The sequence below is a fragment of the Tachypleus tridentatus genome, chromosome 5 (assembly GCF_004210375.1).
Source record: "Tachypleus tridentatus isolate NWPU-2018 chromosome 5, ASM421037v1, whole genome shotgun sequence".
Lineage (NCBI taxonomy): Eukaryota > Metazoa > Arthropoda > Merostomata > Xiphosura > Limulidae > Tachypleus > Tachypleus tridentatus.
The window spans coordinates 6,707,171-6,726,869 of NC_134829.1; positions in this window are offsets into that span (position 1 = coordinate 6,707,171).

The window sequence follows — 19,699 nt, forward strand, 5'->3', positions numbered from 1 at the left end:
CGGTGGGTGGTGATGACTCGCTGCCTTCCCTCCAGTCTTACACTGCTAAATTAGGGACGGCTAGCACATATAGCCCTCCAGTAGCTATGCGCGAAATTCAAAAACAAAGACAAGTAATAACTTGACAATGATGTAATAACTACATTAAGTAGTAACTTAACAATGATGTAATAACTACTTTAATACTGTAATACATTAAAGTAGTAACTTGACAATGATGTAATAACGATTTTAATACTGTACTATATTAAAGTAGTAACTTGACAATGATGTAATAACTACATTAAGTAGTAACTTAACAATGATGTAATAATTATTTTAATACTGTACTACATTAAGTAGTAACTTAACAATGATGTAACAACTATTTTAATACTGTACTATATTAAAGTAGTAACTTAACAATGATGTAATAACTATTTTAACATTGTACTATATTAAAGTAGCAACTTAACAATGATGTAATAACTATTTTAATACTGTACCATATTAAAGTAGTAACTTGACAATGATGTAATAACTACATTAAATAGTAACTTAACAATGATGTAATAACTACTTTAATACTGTACTATATTAAAGTAGTAACTTGACAATGATGTAATAACTACATTAAGTAGTAACTTAACAATGATGTAATAACTGTTTTAATACTGTACCATATTAAAGTAGTAACTTGACAATGATGTAATAACTACATTAAGTAATAACTTAACAATAAAGTAATAACTATTTTAATACTGTACCATATTAAAGTAGTAACTTGACAATGATGTAATAACTACATTAAATAGTAACTTAACAATGATGTAACAACTATTTTAATACTGTACTATATTAAAGTAGTAACTTGACAATAATGTAATAACTACATTAAGTAGTAACTTAAAAATGATGTAATAACTATTTTAATACTGTACTACATTAAGTAGTAACTTAACAATGATGTAATAACTATTTTAATACTGTATTATATTAAAGTAGTAACTTAACAATGATGTAATAACTATTTTAATACTGTACTATATTAAAGTAGTAAGTTAACAATGATGTAATAACTACATTAAGTAGTAACTTAACAATGATGTAATAATTACATTAAGTAGTAACTTAACAATGATGTAATAACTATTTTAATACTGTACTATATTAAAGTAGTAACTTGACAATAATGTAATAACTACATTAAGTAGTAACTTAACAATGATGTAATAACTATTTTAATACTGTACTACATTAAGTAGTAACTTAACAATGATGTAATAACCATTTTAATACTGTACTACATTAAGTAGTAACTTAACAATGATGTAATAACTATTTTAATACTGTATTATATTAAAGTAGTAACTTAACAATGATGTAATAACTATTTTAACATTGTACTATATTAAAGTAGTAACTTGACAATGATGTAATAACTACATTAAGTAGTAACTTAACAATGATGTAATAACTGTTTTAATACTGTACCATATTAAAGTAGTAACTTGACAATGATGTAATAACTACATTAAGTAATAACTTGACAATAATGTAATAACTATTTTAATACTGTACTATATTAAAGTAGTAACTTGACAATGATGTAATAACTACATTAAGTAGTAACTTAACAATGATGTAATAACTATTTTAATACTGTACTACATTAAAGTAGCAACTTAACAATGATGTAATAACTATTTTAATACTGTACCATATTAAAGTAGTAACTTGACAATGATGTAATAACTACATTAAGTAACAACTTAACAATGATGTAATAACTACATTAAGTAGTAACTTAACAATGATGTAATAACTACATTAAGTAGTAACTTAACAATGATGTAATAACTACATTAAATAGTAACTTAACAATGATGTAATAACTACTTTAATACTGTACTATATTAAAGTAGTAACTTGACAATGATGTAATAACTACATTAAGTAATAACTTAACAATAAAGTAATAACTATTTTAATACTGTACTATATTAAAGTAGTAACTTAACAATGATGTAATAACTATTTTAATACTGTACTATATTAAAGTAGTAACTTAACAATGATGTAATAACTACATTAAGTAATAACTTAACAATGATGTAATAACTACATTAAGTAGTAACTTAACAATGATGTAATAACTACATTAAGTAGTAACTTAACAATGATGTAATAACTATTTTAATACTGTACTATATTAAAGTAGTAACTTGACAATGATGTAATAACTATTTTAATACTGTACTATATTAAAGTAGTAACTTAACAATGATGTAATAACTATTTTAACACTGTACTATATTAAAGTAGTAACTTGACAATGATGTAATAACTACATTAAGTAGTAACTTAACAATGATGTAATAACTGTTTTAATACTGTACCATATTAAAGTAGTAACTTGACAATAATGTAATAACTACATTAAGTAGTAACTTAACAATGATGTAATAACTATTTTAATACTGTACTACATTAAGTAGTAACTTAACAATGATGTAATAACTATTTTAATACTGTACTACATTAAGTAGTAACTTAACAATGATGTAATAACTATTTTAATACTGTATTATATTAAAGTAGTAACTTAACAATGATGTAATAACTATTTTAACACTGTACTATATTAAAGTAGTAACTTGACAATGATGTAATAACTACATTAAGTAGTAACTTAACAATGATGTAATAACTGTTTTAATACTGTACCATATTAAAGTAGTAACTTGACAATGATGTAATAACTACATTAAGTAATAACTTGACAATAATGTAATAACTATTTTTATACTGTACTATATTAAAGTAGTAACTTGACAATGATGTAATAACTACATTAAGTAGTAACTTAACAATGATGTAATAACTATTTTAATACTGTACTACATTAAAGTAGCAACTTAACAATGATGTAATAACTATTTTAATACTGTACCATATTAAAGTAGTAACTTGACAATGATGTAATAACTACATTAAGTAACAACTTAACAATGATGTAATAACTACTTTAACACTGTACTAATTAAAGTAGTAACTTAACAATGATGTAATAACTACATTAAGTAGTAACTTAACAATGATGTAATAACTACATTAAATAGTAACTTAACAATGATGTAATAACTACTTTAATACTGTACTATATTAAAGTAGTAACTTGACAATGATGTAATAACTACATTAAGTAATAACTTAACAATAAAGTAATAACTATTTTAATACTGTACTATATTAAAGTAGTAACTTAACAATGATGTAATAACTACATTAAGTAGTAACTTAACAATGATGTAATAACTATTTTAATACTGTACTATATTAAAGTAGTAACTTGACAATGATGTAATAACTATTTTAATACTGTACTATATTAAAGTAGTAACTTGACGATAATGTAATAACTACATTAAGTAGTAACTTAACAATGATGTAATAACTATATTAATACTGTACTACATTAAGTAGTAACTTAACAATGATGTAATAACTATTTTAATACTGTACTACATTAAGTAGTAACTTAACAATGATGTAATAACTATTTTAATACTGTATTATATTAAAGTAGTAACTTAACAATGATGTAATAACTATTTTAATACTGTACTATATTAAAGTAGTAAGTTAACAATGATGTAATAACTACATTAAGTAGTAACTTAACAATGATGTAATAATTACATTAAGTAGTAACTTAACAATGATGTAATAACTATTTTAATACTGTACTATATTAAAGTAGTAACTTGACAATAATGTAATAACTACATTAAGTAGTAACTTAACAATGATGTAATAACTATTTTAATACTGTATTATATTAAAGTAGTAACTTAACAATGATGTAATAACTATTTTAACACTGTACTATATTAAAGTAGTAACTTGACAATGATGTAATAACTACATTAAGTAGTAAGTTAACAATGATGTAATAACTGTTTTAATACTGTACCATATTAAAGTAGTAACTTGACAATGATGTAATAACTACATTAAGTAATAACTTGACAATAATGTAGTAACTATTTTAATACTGTACTATATTAAAGTAGTAACTTGACAATGATGTAATAACTACATTAAGTAGTAACTTAACAATGATGTAATAACTATTTTAATACTGTACTACATTAAAGTAGCAACTTAACAATGATGTAATAACTATTTTAATACTGTACCATATTAAAGTAGTAACTTGACAATGATGTAATAACTACATTAAGTAACAACTTAACAATGATGTAATAACTACTTTAACACTGTACTAATTAAAGTAGTAACTTAACAATGATGTAATAACTACATTAAGTAGTAACTTAACAATGATGTAATAACTACTTTAATACTGTACTATATTAAAGTAGTAACTTAACAATGATGTAATAACTACTTTAATACTGTACTATATTAAAGTAGTAACTTAACAATGATGTAATAACTACATTAAGTAATAACTTAACAATAAAGTAATAACTATTTTAATACTGTACTATATTAAAGTAGTAACTTAACAATGATGTAATAACTATTTTAATACTGTACTATATTAAAGTAATAACTTAACAATTATGTAATAACTACATTAAATAGTAACTTAACAATGATGTAATAACTACATTAAGTAGTAACTTAACAATGATGTAATAACTATTTTAATACTGTACTATATTAAAGTAGTAACTTGACAATGATGTAATAACTATTTTAATACTGTATCATATTAAAGTAGTAACTTAACAATAATGTAGTAACTACATTAAGTAGTAACTTAACAATAATGTAATAACTACATTAAGTAGTAACTTAACAATGATGTAACAACTATTTTAATACTGTACTACATTAAGTAGTAACTTAACAATGATGTAATAACTATTTTAATACTGTACTATATTAAGTAGTAACTTAACAGTGATGTAATAACTATTTTAATACTGTACTATATTAAAGTAGTAACTTAACAATGATGTAATAACTATTTTAATACTGAACTATATTAAAGTAGTAACTTAACAATGATGTAATAACTATTTTAATACTGTACTATATTAAAGTAGTAACTTAACAATGATGTAATAACTACATTAAGTAGTAAGTTAACAATGATGTAATAATTACATTAAGTAGTAACTTAACAATGATGTAATAACTACTTTAATACTGTACTATATTAAAGTAGTAACTTGACCATGATGTAATAACTACATTAAGTAGTAACTTAACAATGATGTAATAACTGTTTTAATACTGTACCATATTAAAGTAGTAACTTGACAATGATGTAATAACTACATTAAGTAATAACTTAACAATAATGTAAGAACTATTTTAATACTGTACTATATTAAAGTAGTAACTTGACAATGATGTAATAACTACATTAAGTAGTAACTTAACAATGATGTAATAACTATTTTACTACTGTACTACATTAAAGTAGCAACTTAACAATGATGTAATAACTATTTTAATACTGTACTATATTAAAGTAGTAACTTAACAATGATGTAATAACTACATTAAGTAGTAAGTTAACAATGATGTAATAATTACATTAAGTAGTAACTTAACAATTATGTAATAACTATTTTAATACTGTACTATATTACAGTAGTAACTTAACAATAATGTAATAACTATTTTAATAATGTACTATATTAAAGTAGTAATTAAAAATGATGTAATAACAAGTTTAATACTGTAGTATATTAAAGTAGTAACTTAACAGTGATGAAGTAACAAATTTAACACTGTACATTGAAGTAGTAATTTAATAGTGATGTAGTAACAAATTTAATATTCTACTATAAAAATGACGTTTCACATCTCGTCCTAGGTATTCATTATTCTACAGCCACAAATACTATTTCTGAAGATGGTTGAAGTATTTTTAGCAAAACATATAAAGTGTTTTTCAATTTTAACTTAAATTTTGAAACTTTGCAAATATATAATCGTGCAAATATTTCATTTGATTTAATTAATTTAAAGAAAGTTTAATGTATTTAAAATATCATATGGATTTCAGATTATTTTACGTATAGTTATAAACTTGAAACATAAGTACGAACTTATTCAGAAAATCAATGGAGTCTAATGAAAACTGTGAACACAAGTTAAAACCACTGTCATGCATTCTTACATCTTGGTACTTTTATCGAGACCATAACGTAACAATGACTTGTAATTGTTTAGGCTAGAATAATACACAATGTTTATAGAATGTTTTTCAATATTGCACAAAGTTACAACTCGTATAACCTTATAGTCTGGTTTTAGTTTCATTGCAAATAATCATTGAGATCAAAACTCTATTTTAAAACCTTTGTGAGGCTCTTTATGTATGACATGTTAATCATAAAATGATGTTTAACTTATTGTAAGATCAACAAATACATCTAACTATATATTGTATTTACTCCATAAGTTTCTGAGGTAACTAGTAAACTACGTATATAATATAACGTACTTACTTTTAACATTCAACAAGTTGAAATGTGAATACAACCCTTGGTTAGTGTTTTAACATACAACAAGTAACAAGTTGAAATCTGAATACAACCTTTGGTTAGTGTGGGACGTTTTAGAATAAAAATATATACACGTACTTACTTTTAATGTTGTACGGTGAATGAAACTGTTGGCTTCTCAGGGCCTTCTTAGAATAAATATACGTATGTACTTACTTATACAACCCTTGACCACTGAGCGACGTATAATATACACACATCTTGTACTGACAGTTTAAATTTGGTCCAGAGATTTACCATTTCAGTCTTAGCATGGACAGAAAGGTAGGTGCCCAACTCCTAATCTCAGTGTCGTGGGTTCAAACGCGGGGATGTTTCCTACAGTTCATGAGTCTTATAATACCGATTGAAACTGTGTTCTTGAGATGCTTCCTACAATTCTTCAGTCTTATAATACCGATTGAAACTGTGGTCTTGAGATGTTTCCTACAGTTCATCAGTCTTATAATACCGATTGAAACTGTGTTCTTGAGATGTTTCCTGCAGTTTATCAGTCTTATAATACCGATTGAAACTGTGTTCTTGAGATGTTTCCTGCAGTTTATCAGTCTTATAATACCGATTGAAACTGTGTTTTTGAGATGTTTCCTACAGTTCAGCCTTATAACACCGATTGAAACTGTGTTCTTGAGATGCTTCCTTCAGTTCATCAGTCTTATAATCCCGATTGAAACTGTGTTCTTGATATGTTTCCTACAGTTTATCATTGAACTCTGATGAACACAGTTTTTTTGTATCACATTTTCTTTATCAACAGACTAACACTTTATGTTTTAACTGAATTAAATGATGTGTGTTGAAACATAAACACAACTTACTTCACAATGAACTGTTAATATAGAAGTCCAAGTCATTTGACATGAAGACACCCTGCTGTGAGATTCATTCACAAGCAACAGTCCTTCTTCCATAAAAATCTGTAGTTTATGATTTTAACTAAACCATTTTCTCACGCGAGACAATTGTGACTCTACAGAAATACAATGCTAAGATCAAAGGTTCGATTTCTCTGGGTAGATAACTCACTGTAGCTTTACTATATGATAAACACACATATAATAAAACTTCTTTCTAAAACTATTAATTCATTCCAAACCTACTCTCGAACAATCTAACAAATGATGTCATATTTTAAAATATTATTGCTTTTAGTACATACCAGAAGTTTGTTAACATTATAACAAAATAGTTAAATTATATTTTAACAATTTCTTTTTTCTACACAGACGCCTCCCTCTAGTACAGCGGTAAGTCTATGGATTTACAACGCTAAAATCAACGGTTCGATTCCCCTCGGTGGGTTCATCAGATAACCCAATGTGGCTTTGCTGAAAGAAAACACAAACATAAACATCGTATAGTGAAGCTTTCCTTTAGCCAGCGATACAGATATATATATACACACGGACAACACTAAAATACAAGGCTTCAATACCCGTGATGGGCAGAACACATATAGCCCATTCTTTAGTTTTATAGTTAATTTCAAAAATAAACAAATTATCAAATATTAGAATATTATCAGTATTATGATTTTAATAAAATTATTGGAACGAACAAGTAAAGTGATATTTTTATAGTTTGTTTTTTCCTAGTAATGGCGCTAATGTGGGAACTTCGCGTTATGACAAAAATCCTTACGTTAGCTAAAGTGCGTACAAGTTTGTTACAGAGTCTACAATTAGTGAAAGGGACCGAGCCAGTCAGCCTTAAATTATATCCTTAAAAGCACAGAAAGCTGTTTTTTCCTTATGTATCATGTAGGATCTTTCCCAGCAGCTTTAAGTTAAGCAGTCGTGTGCTAATGTAAATCAGTTATCGTAACCCTACTCACTGGAAAGCCTTTCAACACCAAAATCATTAACTGCACAGCGAGATGTACAACAGAGTGGTTCCACGAACTTACTTAGGACGTGTCGTAAGCAAGAGTTATTACTTTATTACTTAAGTAAGTGCTCGAATGGACATTAGGGAGAGGGAGAAATGCTGGTTTTTCTTTTACTATTTCTATAATGTGTCAAAAAAACTAATATCGCTCTCCTACAAACTCACAGGAATAAGTTTCGCCCAATCACAGTTTACAATAACAGCAAAACTACATTGTTGAGGCATTTAAATTAGACTATAAGATAAGGGAGAGAAAATTATTGTATCCAGGACCAAATATTAAACTAACGTAAGGACATCTGCTTTATGTCTCATGCTGATTGTAATACTTGTAAATGAACTACATCAGTTTGATGTCTGATCATGATTGTACTACTTGTAAATGAACTACATAAGTTTGATGTTTAATCCTTGTTGTACTTCTTGTAAATCAACTACACCAGTTTCATGTCTGATCATGATTGTACTACTTGTAAATGAATTACATCAGTTTCATATCTGATCCTGATTGTACTACTTGTAAATGAACTACATCAGTTTGATGTTTAAACCTGATTGTAGTACTTATAACTCAACTACACCAGTTTCATGTCTGATCATGATTGTACTACTTGTAAATGAACTATATCAGTTTCATATCTGATCCTGATTGCACAACTTGTAAATGAACTACATCAGTTCCATGTCTGATCCTGATTGTACTACTTGTAAATGAACTATATCAGTTTCATATCTGATCCTGATTGTACTACTTGTAAATGAGCTACATCAGTCTGATGTCTACTCCTGGTTGTACTTCCTGTAACTCAACTAATTGTGCCTAAAGTAAATGGGAAAGACCTATTTTTCTCTTCAAAGTTTGCTTTTGTGACCTGGGAGTGTATAACGAAAACATGATGGGAGACTATATTTGATGGCTGATACGTGAAAGTGATTTACATTACAGTCGCAAATCTCGGAAAACTACTCACTTCTAAACATTTTTGTTCATTTTTGTATTACTTTAGTATAAATAAATGTAAATCTTGATTCATATGTTGTTTTATTCAGACCTTGTATAAATAAAAATGTGCAAATTAACCCGTTTTTACACAGAAAATAGGTTAATTTTTAAATTTCATTATCCAGGTTGTGACTGGATAGCAAAGTTTGAAAGGAATGATGGCCATTTTCTGTACTTTTACAACGTCAGCAGTTAAGAAATAACACATGCTATCCAGGAACAAAATTTGTGTTACATAGTGTAATACAAGAAACTTGACTTGTTACTTACAGTATTTTATTATCTTTATTCGCCTTTGTCTCGGTTTATTCCTTTACTCTCACATCTCATGGTGTATTTGTGTTTTTCATGGATCCTTCTCATAAACCACCTTCCATCTGCTTTTCTTAATTATGATTATAATGCTTTATACTCTTACAAGCTATTTTACCTTCAAATCTGGTTGAAGTTATAAAAGCAACCATTTAAATAATTTCCTAAAGGTTTAAAACTTAGGAACTAATTTTACCCACATTCATAATAAAGATACAAAACACACAGGTATAAGAAACAGTGTCCATGAAACATAGGTAACAAAACTATAAGACACATATTACACACAACAATTGTAAAACACAGAAACAATTCTACTAGTACATGGAAAGCAGAGAACAAAGTCTACCAATACATGGGAATATTGATACATTAAATTATATAGAACGTTACTGAAATATTGTTACACTACGTTATATAGAACGTTACTGAAATATTGATACATTAAATTATATAGAACATTAATGAAATATTGGTACACTACATTACATAGAACATTAATGGAATATCGATACACTACATTATATAGAACGTTACTGGAATATTGGTACACTACATTATATAGAACGTCACTGGAATATCGATATACTACATTATATATAACATTAATGGAATATTGGTACACTACATTGTATAGAATACTAATGGAATATTGGTACACTACATTATATAGAATATTAATGGAATATTGGTACACTACATTATATAGAACGTTACTGGAATATTGGTACACTACATTATATAGAACGTTACTGGAATATTGGTACACTACATTATATAGAACGTTACTGGAATATCGATATACTACATTATATAGAACATTAATGGAATATTAGTACACTACATTGTATAGAATATTAATGGAATATTGGTACACTACATTATATAGAACGTTACTGGAATATCGATATACTACATTATATAGAACATTAATGGAATATTAGTACACTACATTATATAGAATATTAATGGAATATTGGTACACTACATTATATAGAATATTAATGGAATATCGGTACACTACATTATATAGAACGTTACTGGAATATTGGTACACTACATTATATAGAACGTCACTGGAATATCGATATACTACATTGCATAGAACATTAATGGAATATTAGTACACTACATTATATAGAACATTAATCGAATATCGATACACTACATTATATAGAACATTAATGGAATATCGATACACTACATTATATAGAACATTAATGGAATATTGGTACACTACATTATATAGAACATTAATGGAATATTAGTACACTACATTGCATAGAACATTAATGGAATATCGATACACTACATTATATAGAACGTTACTGGTATATCGATATACTACATTACATAGAACATTATTGGAATATCGATACACTACATTACTTAGAACATAAATGGAATATTGGTACACTACATTGCATAGAACATTAATGGAATATTGGTACACTACATTATATAGAATATTAATGGAATATTGGTACACCACATTATATAGAATATTAATGGAATATTAGTACACTACATTATATAGAACATTAATGGAATATTAGTACACTACATTGCATAGAACATTAATGGAATATCGATACACTACATTATATAGAACGTCACTGGTATATCGATATACTACATTACATAGAACATTATTGGAATATCGATACACTACATTACTTAGAACATTAATGGAATATTGGTACACTACATTGCATAGAACATTAATGGAATATTGGTACACTACATTATATAGAATATTAATGGAATATTGGTACACTACATTGCATAGAACATTAATTGAATATTAGTATACTACATTGCATAGAACATTAATGGAATATTAGTACACTACATTATATAGAACATTAATCGAATATCGATACACTACATTATATAGAACATTAATGGAATATTGGTACACTACATTATATAGAACATTAATGGAATATTAGTACACTACATTGCATAGAACATTAATGGAATATTAGTACACTACATTGCATAGAACATTAATGGAATATCGATACACTACATTATATAGAACGTTACTGGTATATCGATATACTACATTACATAGAACATTATTGGAATATCGATACACTACATTACTTAGAACATTAATGGAATATTGGTACACTACATTGCATAGAACATTAATGGAATATTGGTACACTACATTATATAGAACATTAATGGGATATTAGTACACTACATTGCATAGAACATTAATGGAATATCGATACACTACATTATATAGAACGTTACTGGTATATCGATATACTACATTACATAGAACATTATTGGAATATCGATACACTACATTACTTAGAACATTAATGGAATATTGGTACACTACATTGCATAGAACATTAATGGAATATTGGTACACTACATTATATAGAACATTAATGGAATATTAGTACACTACATTGCATAGAACATTAATGGAATATCGATACACTACATTATATAGAACGTTACTGGAATATCGATATACTACATTATATAGAACATTATTGGAATATTGGTACACTACATTACAAAAGCAGAACTTTAAACATTAACAAGTCAAACACCTGTAGAAACAAGCATCTTCGATACAGTAAAACAGGCTGAATCTTTGATAATTTGATTGTAAGTCATATACGTAATTGCTCCTTTCGAAAATGTTCTTGTTTGTTTTTTTTAAATTGCTGCGTATACAGATGTGGGAAAATTAAAATGTTTTTTATAGATCTGACTAAGATTAATAGCAACAGTAGAAAAACAGGAAAGCCAAGTGCGCCGAAATATTGCGATGTAGGAAGATACCTTAGTTTTCAAGTCAACTGCGAGACATGCGTCTAATAACCGTCCACGTGTAGCATTCTAAAGTCATTACTGGCCAAGAAGGCTCCAAATCTCATTTGGATGACAATTAAGATGGTTGATAAACACTGAAGACGAGAGTAGAGAATCATTGTGCGTTTACTTTAACTGCATGCCATAAACTACAGTGAGCATTGTACTTTTGTTGAGGAAGGTTCTTTTTTTTTCTATTTCATGTCAATTCGATTCAGATAGACCACGTGCTGATACCGTAGCTCATTGATAGACCACGTGCTGATACCGTAGCTCATTGATAGACCACGTGCTGATACCGTAGCTCATTGATAGACCACGTGCTGATACCGTAGCTCATTGCTATCCACCATATTTTTTACGGTAGTATACAATACTTGTTTCAGTTTTCATTCTAATAAAACAAGTCCCGTATCAAACTTAGTTTTGGAGTGCGGGTTTTCATAACAGAAGTAAAATTTATCATAACTTAGTTTTCATTTAGTTGAAAGTTACCAAATTTGATCTTTACCTAATATACTTTCTGCATGGACGAAGAAAACTAAAAATATTTCACAACTTTAAAAGACAGTGATTGTTTTTATTAAGCGTTAATGAAAACAAAACAATAATGAGGTTTTGTTTAATTAATGTTTTCACTCAAAATAAGAATCCATGCTTTGAGTAACTTTGATTAACAATACAACCATTAATAACTTATTACTTGCTTTGAGTAACTTTGATTAGCAATACAACCATTAATAACTTATTACTTGCTTTCAATAACTTTGATTAACAATACAACCATTAATAACTTATTACTTGCTTTCAGTAACTTTGATTAACAATACAACCATTAATAACTTATTACTTGCTTTCAGTAATTTTGATTAACAATACAACCATTAATAGCTTTGAGTAACTTTGATTAACAATACAACCATTAATAGTTTTGAGTAACTTTCATTAACAATAAAACAACTAATAACTTATTACTTGCTTTGAGTAACTTTCATTAACAATAAAACAACTAATAACTTATTACTTGCTTTGAGTAACTTTGATTAACAATACAACCATTAATAACTTATTACTTGCTTTGAGTAACTTTTATTAGCAATACAACCATTAATAACTTATTACTTGCTTTCAGTAACTTTGATTAACAATGCAACCATTAATAACTTATTACTTGCTTTCAGTAACTTTGATTAGCAATACAACCATTAATAACTTATTACTTGCTTTCAGTAACTTTGATTAACAATAAAACAATTAATAACTTATTACTTGCTTTCAGTAACTTTGATTAACAATGCAACCATTAATAACTTATTACTTGCTTTCAGTAACTTTGATTAACAATGCAACCATTAATAACTTATTACTTGCTTTGAGTAATTTTGATTAACAATACAACCATTAATAGCTTTGAGTAACTTTGATTAACAATAAAACAACTAATAACTTATTACTTGCTTTGAGTAACTTTGATTAACAATACAACCATTAATAACTTATTACTTGCTTTCAGTACCTTTGATTAGCAATACAACCATTAATAACTTATTCCTTGCTTTCAGTAACTTTGATTAACAATAAAACAATTAATAACTTATTACTTGCTTTCAGTAACTTTGATTAACAATAAAACAATCAATAACTTATTACTTGCTTTCAGTAACTTTGATTAACAATACAACCATTAATAACTTATTACTTGCTTTCAGTAACTTTGATTAACAATACAACCATTAATAACTTATTACTTGCTTTCAGTAATTTTGATTAACAATACAACCATTAATAGCTTTGAGTAACTTTGATTAACAATACAACCATTAATAGTTTTGAGTAACTTTCATTAACAATAAAACAACTAATAACTTATTACTTGCTTTGAGTAACTTTCATTAACAATACAACCATTAATAACTTATTACTTGCTTTGAGTAACTTTGATTAGCAATACAACCATTAATAACTTATTACTTGCTTTCAGTAACTTTGATTAACAATAAAACAATTAATAACTTATTACTTGCTTTCAGTAACTTTGATTAACAATGCAACCATTAATAACTTATTACTTGCTTTCAGTAACTTTGATTAGCAATACAACCATTAATAACTTATTACTTGCTTTCAGTAACTTTGATTAACAATAAAACAATTAATAACTTATTACTTGCTTTCAGTAACTTTGATTAACAATGCAACCATTAATAACTTATTACTTGCTTTGAGTAATTTTGATTAACAATACAACCATTAATAGCTTTGAGTAACTTTGATTAACAATAAAACAACTAATAACTTATTACTTGCTTTGAGTAACTTTGATTAACAATACAACCATTAATAACTTATTACTTGCTTTCAGTACCTTTGATTAGCAATACAACCATTAATAACTTATTCCTTGCTTTCAGTAACTTTGATTAACAATAAAACAATTAATAACTTATTACTTGCTTTCAGTAACTTTGATTAACAATACAACCATCAATAACTTATTACTTGCTTTGAGTAACTTTGATTAGCAATACAACCATTAATAACTTATTACTTGCTTTCAGTAACTTTGATTAACAATAAAACAATTAATAACTTATTACTTGCTTTCAGTAACTTTGATTAACAATACAACCATCAATAACTTATTACTTGCTTCAGTATCTTTAATTAACAATACAACCATTAATAACTTATTACTTGCTTTCAGTAACTTTAAATAACAATACAACCATTAATAACTTATTACTTGCTTTCAGTAACTTTGATTAACAATACAACCATTAATAACTTATTACTTGCTTTCAGTAACTTTGATTAACAATACAACCATTAATAACTTATTACTTGCTTTGAGTAATTTTGATTAACAATACAACCATTAATAGCTTTGAGTAACTTTGATTAACAATGCAATCATTAATAGCTTTGAGTAACTTTGATTAACAATAAAACAACTAATAACTTATTACTTGCTTTGAGTAACTTTGATTAACAATACAACCATTAATAACTTATTCCTTGCTTTCAGTAACTTTGATTAACAATAAAACAATTAATAACTTATTACTTGCTTTCAGTAACTTTGATTAACAATACAACCATCAATAACTTATTACTTGCTTTCAGTATCTTTAATTAACAATACAACCATTAATAACTTATTACTTGCTTTCTGTAACTTTGATTAACAATACAACCATTAATAACTTATTACTTGCTTTCAGTAACTTTGATTAACAATACAACTGTTAATAACTTTTCTATAACTTTAAATGTATACTAATTTAGAGAATTTGTCTGAGTTTCTAGCTCAGCTGTAACAACATGAACGTTGCCAGCTTTACACGAACTAAGAGGAAGACTGATGTCATGGTTCAGCTGTAAATATTTAACAATTACTGTACTTCAAACATCAATAACTTACTTAGTAATATAAGAAAGAACTGTTACCAGAACTATTAGATCTTCCTTAATTATTTTATCTGCTATAAAGCAAATAAAAACCAAAATAACAACAAGGTTTCAAAATTATGTATGCCTAGAGACTGGAGGTCGTATATTTTATAGTGACTGAAAATGGTATGAGTTACTACCGAATTGAAGTGGTATAAGTTACTAGTGATATTTGTTATAGTGACTGAAAGTGGTATGTGTTACTAGTGACTGGAAGTGGTGTGTGTGACTAGTGACTGGAAGTTATATGTGTGACTAGTGACTGGAAGTGGTATGTGTTAGTAGTAACTGGAAGTTATATGTGTCACTAGTGACTGGAAGTGGTGTGTGTTAGTAGTAACTGGAAGTTATATGTGTCACTAGTGACTGAAAGCGGTATGTGTTAGTAGTAACTGGAAGTTATATGTGTCACTAGTGACTGGAAGTGGTATGTGTTAGTAGTAACTCGAAGTGATATGTGTCACTAGTGACTGAAAGTGGTATGTGTTAGTAGTAACTGGAAGTTATATGTGTCACTAGTGACTGGAAGTGGTATGTGTTAGTAGTAACTCGAAGTGATATGTGTCACTAGTAACTCGAAGTGATATGTGTCACTAGTGACTGGAAGTGGTATGTGTTACTAGTGACTGGAAGTGGTATGTGTTAGTAGTAACTGGAAGTGGTATGTGTTACTAGTGACTGGAAGTGGTATGACGTAAAAATCCATTAAGGTTTAACACCAGAATAAATTACCTACCTAAAGACAATACAGTTACCAAGTTTATTCATAACGTACTTAAGAAACCCACACTTCTCTATACAATGTGTGCCTATATCCGTGAACATTATGTTATTTAAGTACTGTACACCTAAGATGAGAAGAATCTAATTGAAACCAAGGTTTCACCGCATACTTTCATATTTTTTCCTAGTTAATATTTCCTTCTAGCACTATTTTTCAGACTCACAATGAGAAAGCTATTCAAAGTTATGCAGTTGAATGCTACATCTGGCAGGTGTAAGCAGACAGAAAGAAACGGGGAATATTAGCTGGTGTCTGTACGGTAATATACTCACTAATTCTAAGGTTTTAAACTGCACAAACGGCTTGTCTTTTGTCTTTCCTCTTCATTGTCCAGTTAAATGGTTTGAAAAGATCCGGAGTTTCGGACTTTGATCCTTCGTATCGCTAGAATGAATCTTTTCGTTCTTCTAAGAAAAGCACTAAGTAGATTAGAAGGACGTGACAAGTGAGATACAGGAAACTTCACTAGAGTTAAATGTATTCACTGAATTTCTAGCTTCTATTTAACAAACTGTACATCTGTTCCTCAATTCTTTCAACCTTTTCTCTTCGCCAACACGCACGTGGTCTACGTCCATTACGTCTCTGCACATCAAAAGAAATGTTCTAACCAATCAGAATATTACTCAGAAATTTTATGAAATGGGATATGGACATTTGAAAATATAGAAAGAAAACAATAAGTTTCTAAGGATATGAATTTTCATATGTAGGTGAGTTGTCATAGAAACAAAGTAGGATTCTAACAATTTATACTGGCGATACCAATGGATGAGTTGTATGTAAACAAAACAATGGGTTTTTTTGGCATTGGACGACATGGCTTACTTTGAGTATTACAATATGTCCCAAACAAGTACATTTGTACATTTCATACATGCAGGGTTTTGACATTCAACAAAATGGCTTACGGTGAATGTTACAATGTAGCCCAAGTACACTAGTGAGTTTAATACATATATATATATATATATATAAACTAATATTAATACATTTAGCGTTCAACCCTTATTTAAGGATAGCATTCTTATGTCACTTTGTACATATTGTTTTGTATGTTTCAGCATAATCAAACGCTATACAAATAAAAACTAGTCCATCACAAGTTCATATAATACGGTACAATCATCAAAGTGTCTATTCATTCAGATATAACAAAGTGCAACATGTTAAACTAAGGTGACCTTCCGCACTTCTTATAACACGGTACAAACACATCAAATTAACCTTTATGTAACTGTACTGTTTGAGCATGAGGCGAGTACAACAACTACGTTCTTTGTAAAATTTTCCATGAAATCCTAAAACACAAAATTGTTATAACCGCTTCCGTAGATCTGAGATAGCATCTATTAATGTTGTTAAGTGTAATGTTTCATCTATTAATAAGTCATCTCGAATTCTTGATGAAGAGAAACAGCTGGTATTAACATTTATTGATAAGCAGAGAACAACGTTCCGATTTTCCTAGGATCATCTTCAGGTTAAGAAAACCTGAGATACAAATCGCATCTAAAGCGGCTGGTATGGGTGTTAAAACTTTAATTAAATAAGATACAGAACAACGTTCCGATTTTCCTAGGTCATCTTCAGGTTAAGAAAACCTGATATACAAATCGCATCTAAAGCGGCTGGTATGGGTGTTAAAACTTTAATTAAATAAGATACAGAACAACGTTCCGATTTTCCTAGGTCATCTTCAGGTTAAGAAAACCAGAGATATAAATCGCATCTAAAGTGGCTGGTATGGGTGTTAAAACTTTAATTAAATTAGGTACAAAACAACTTTTTAACTTTCCTGGGTCATCTTCAGGTTACCTTTACCGATATCTCCTAAAATATATCTATAATATCCTTTGAGATATATTACTAGTATCTCCCGAGGTATATTATTAATATACACTTAAGTATGTTACTGATATCCCATGAAATATGCAAATAATATCTTATAGAAATATTATTAATATTACAGCTATACTATACAAATTATTCATTATCTAAGTGGTTTCTTTGTTTGTTTGTTTTTTAATTTCGCGCAAAGCTACACGCGGGCTGTCTGCACTAGCTGTCCCTAATTTAGCAGTGTACGACTAGAGAGAAGCTAGTCATCACCTCCCACCGCCAACTCTTGGGCTTCTCTTTTACCGACGAATAGTGGAATTGAACGTCACATTATAAAGCCCCAACGCTTGAAAGGGCGAGCATGTTTGGTGTGACGAGGATTCGAACCCGCAGCTCTCAGATTTCGAGTCGAGTGCCCTAACCACCTGGCCATGCCGGGCCCTGGACATAGGAACAGCGACACACCTTACCCACCCATCCCAAAAGTCACCAGTGGCGAAGTGATATATCTGAAGGTTTATAAAGATCAAAAATTGGATTTTGATACCAAAAGTGGGCAATAACTTTTGTACTTTATCTTTCACCTGTTGCTCTGTAGGATAGTTTGGTAAAATACAGTGTAGACGTGATGTTTTATTCTTAGCGAACGTAAAGTGGTTTCACTGGAACAACTACCTTAACGTTCGAAACACGTTTATTGTTTTTTTAGATGATAAGAAAGAACAATCCTTCTAAATTAATACTGACACTAACATATAATTTAAACAGGGGACAGACTACGTGTTGTACGATGTCCAGGTTTATTGAAGACAGGCTCGTGCCAAAACCGACACTATTTATTTAATAGCTCATTTTATTTCAATGACCTCTACAGATTTTCTGTAACTGCTTTCACATTAGCCTCGTGTGTTACAAAACCATAACGTAGACACAACCTTAGTTCGCTTACGATTCTCTGTTACGAACTTGAAAACCCGTGTTTATTTTATCCGAAGGTCCAACTGATTGTTCCATCTTACCATTTAGGTTAGTTTGATTAAAATACAT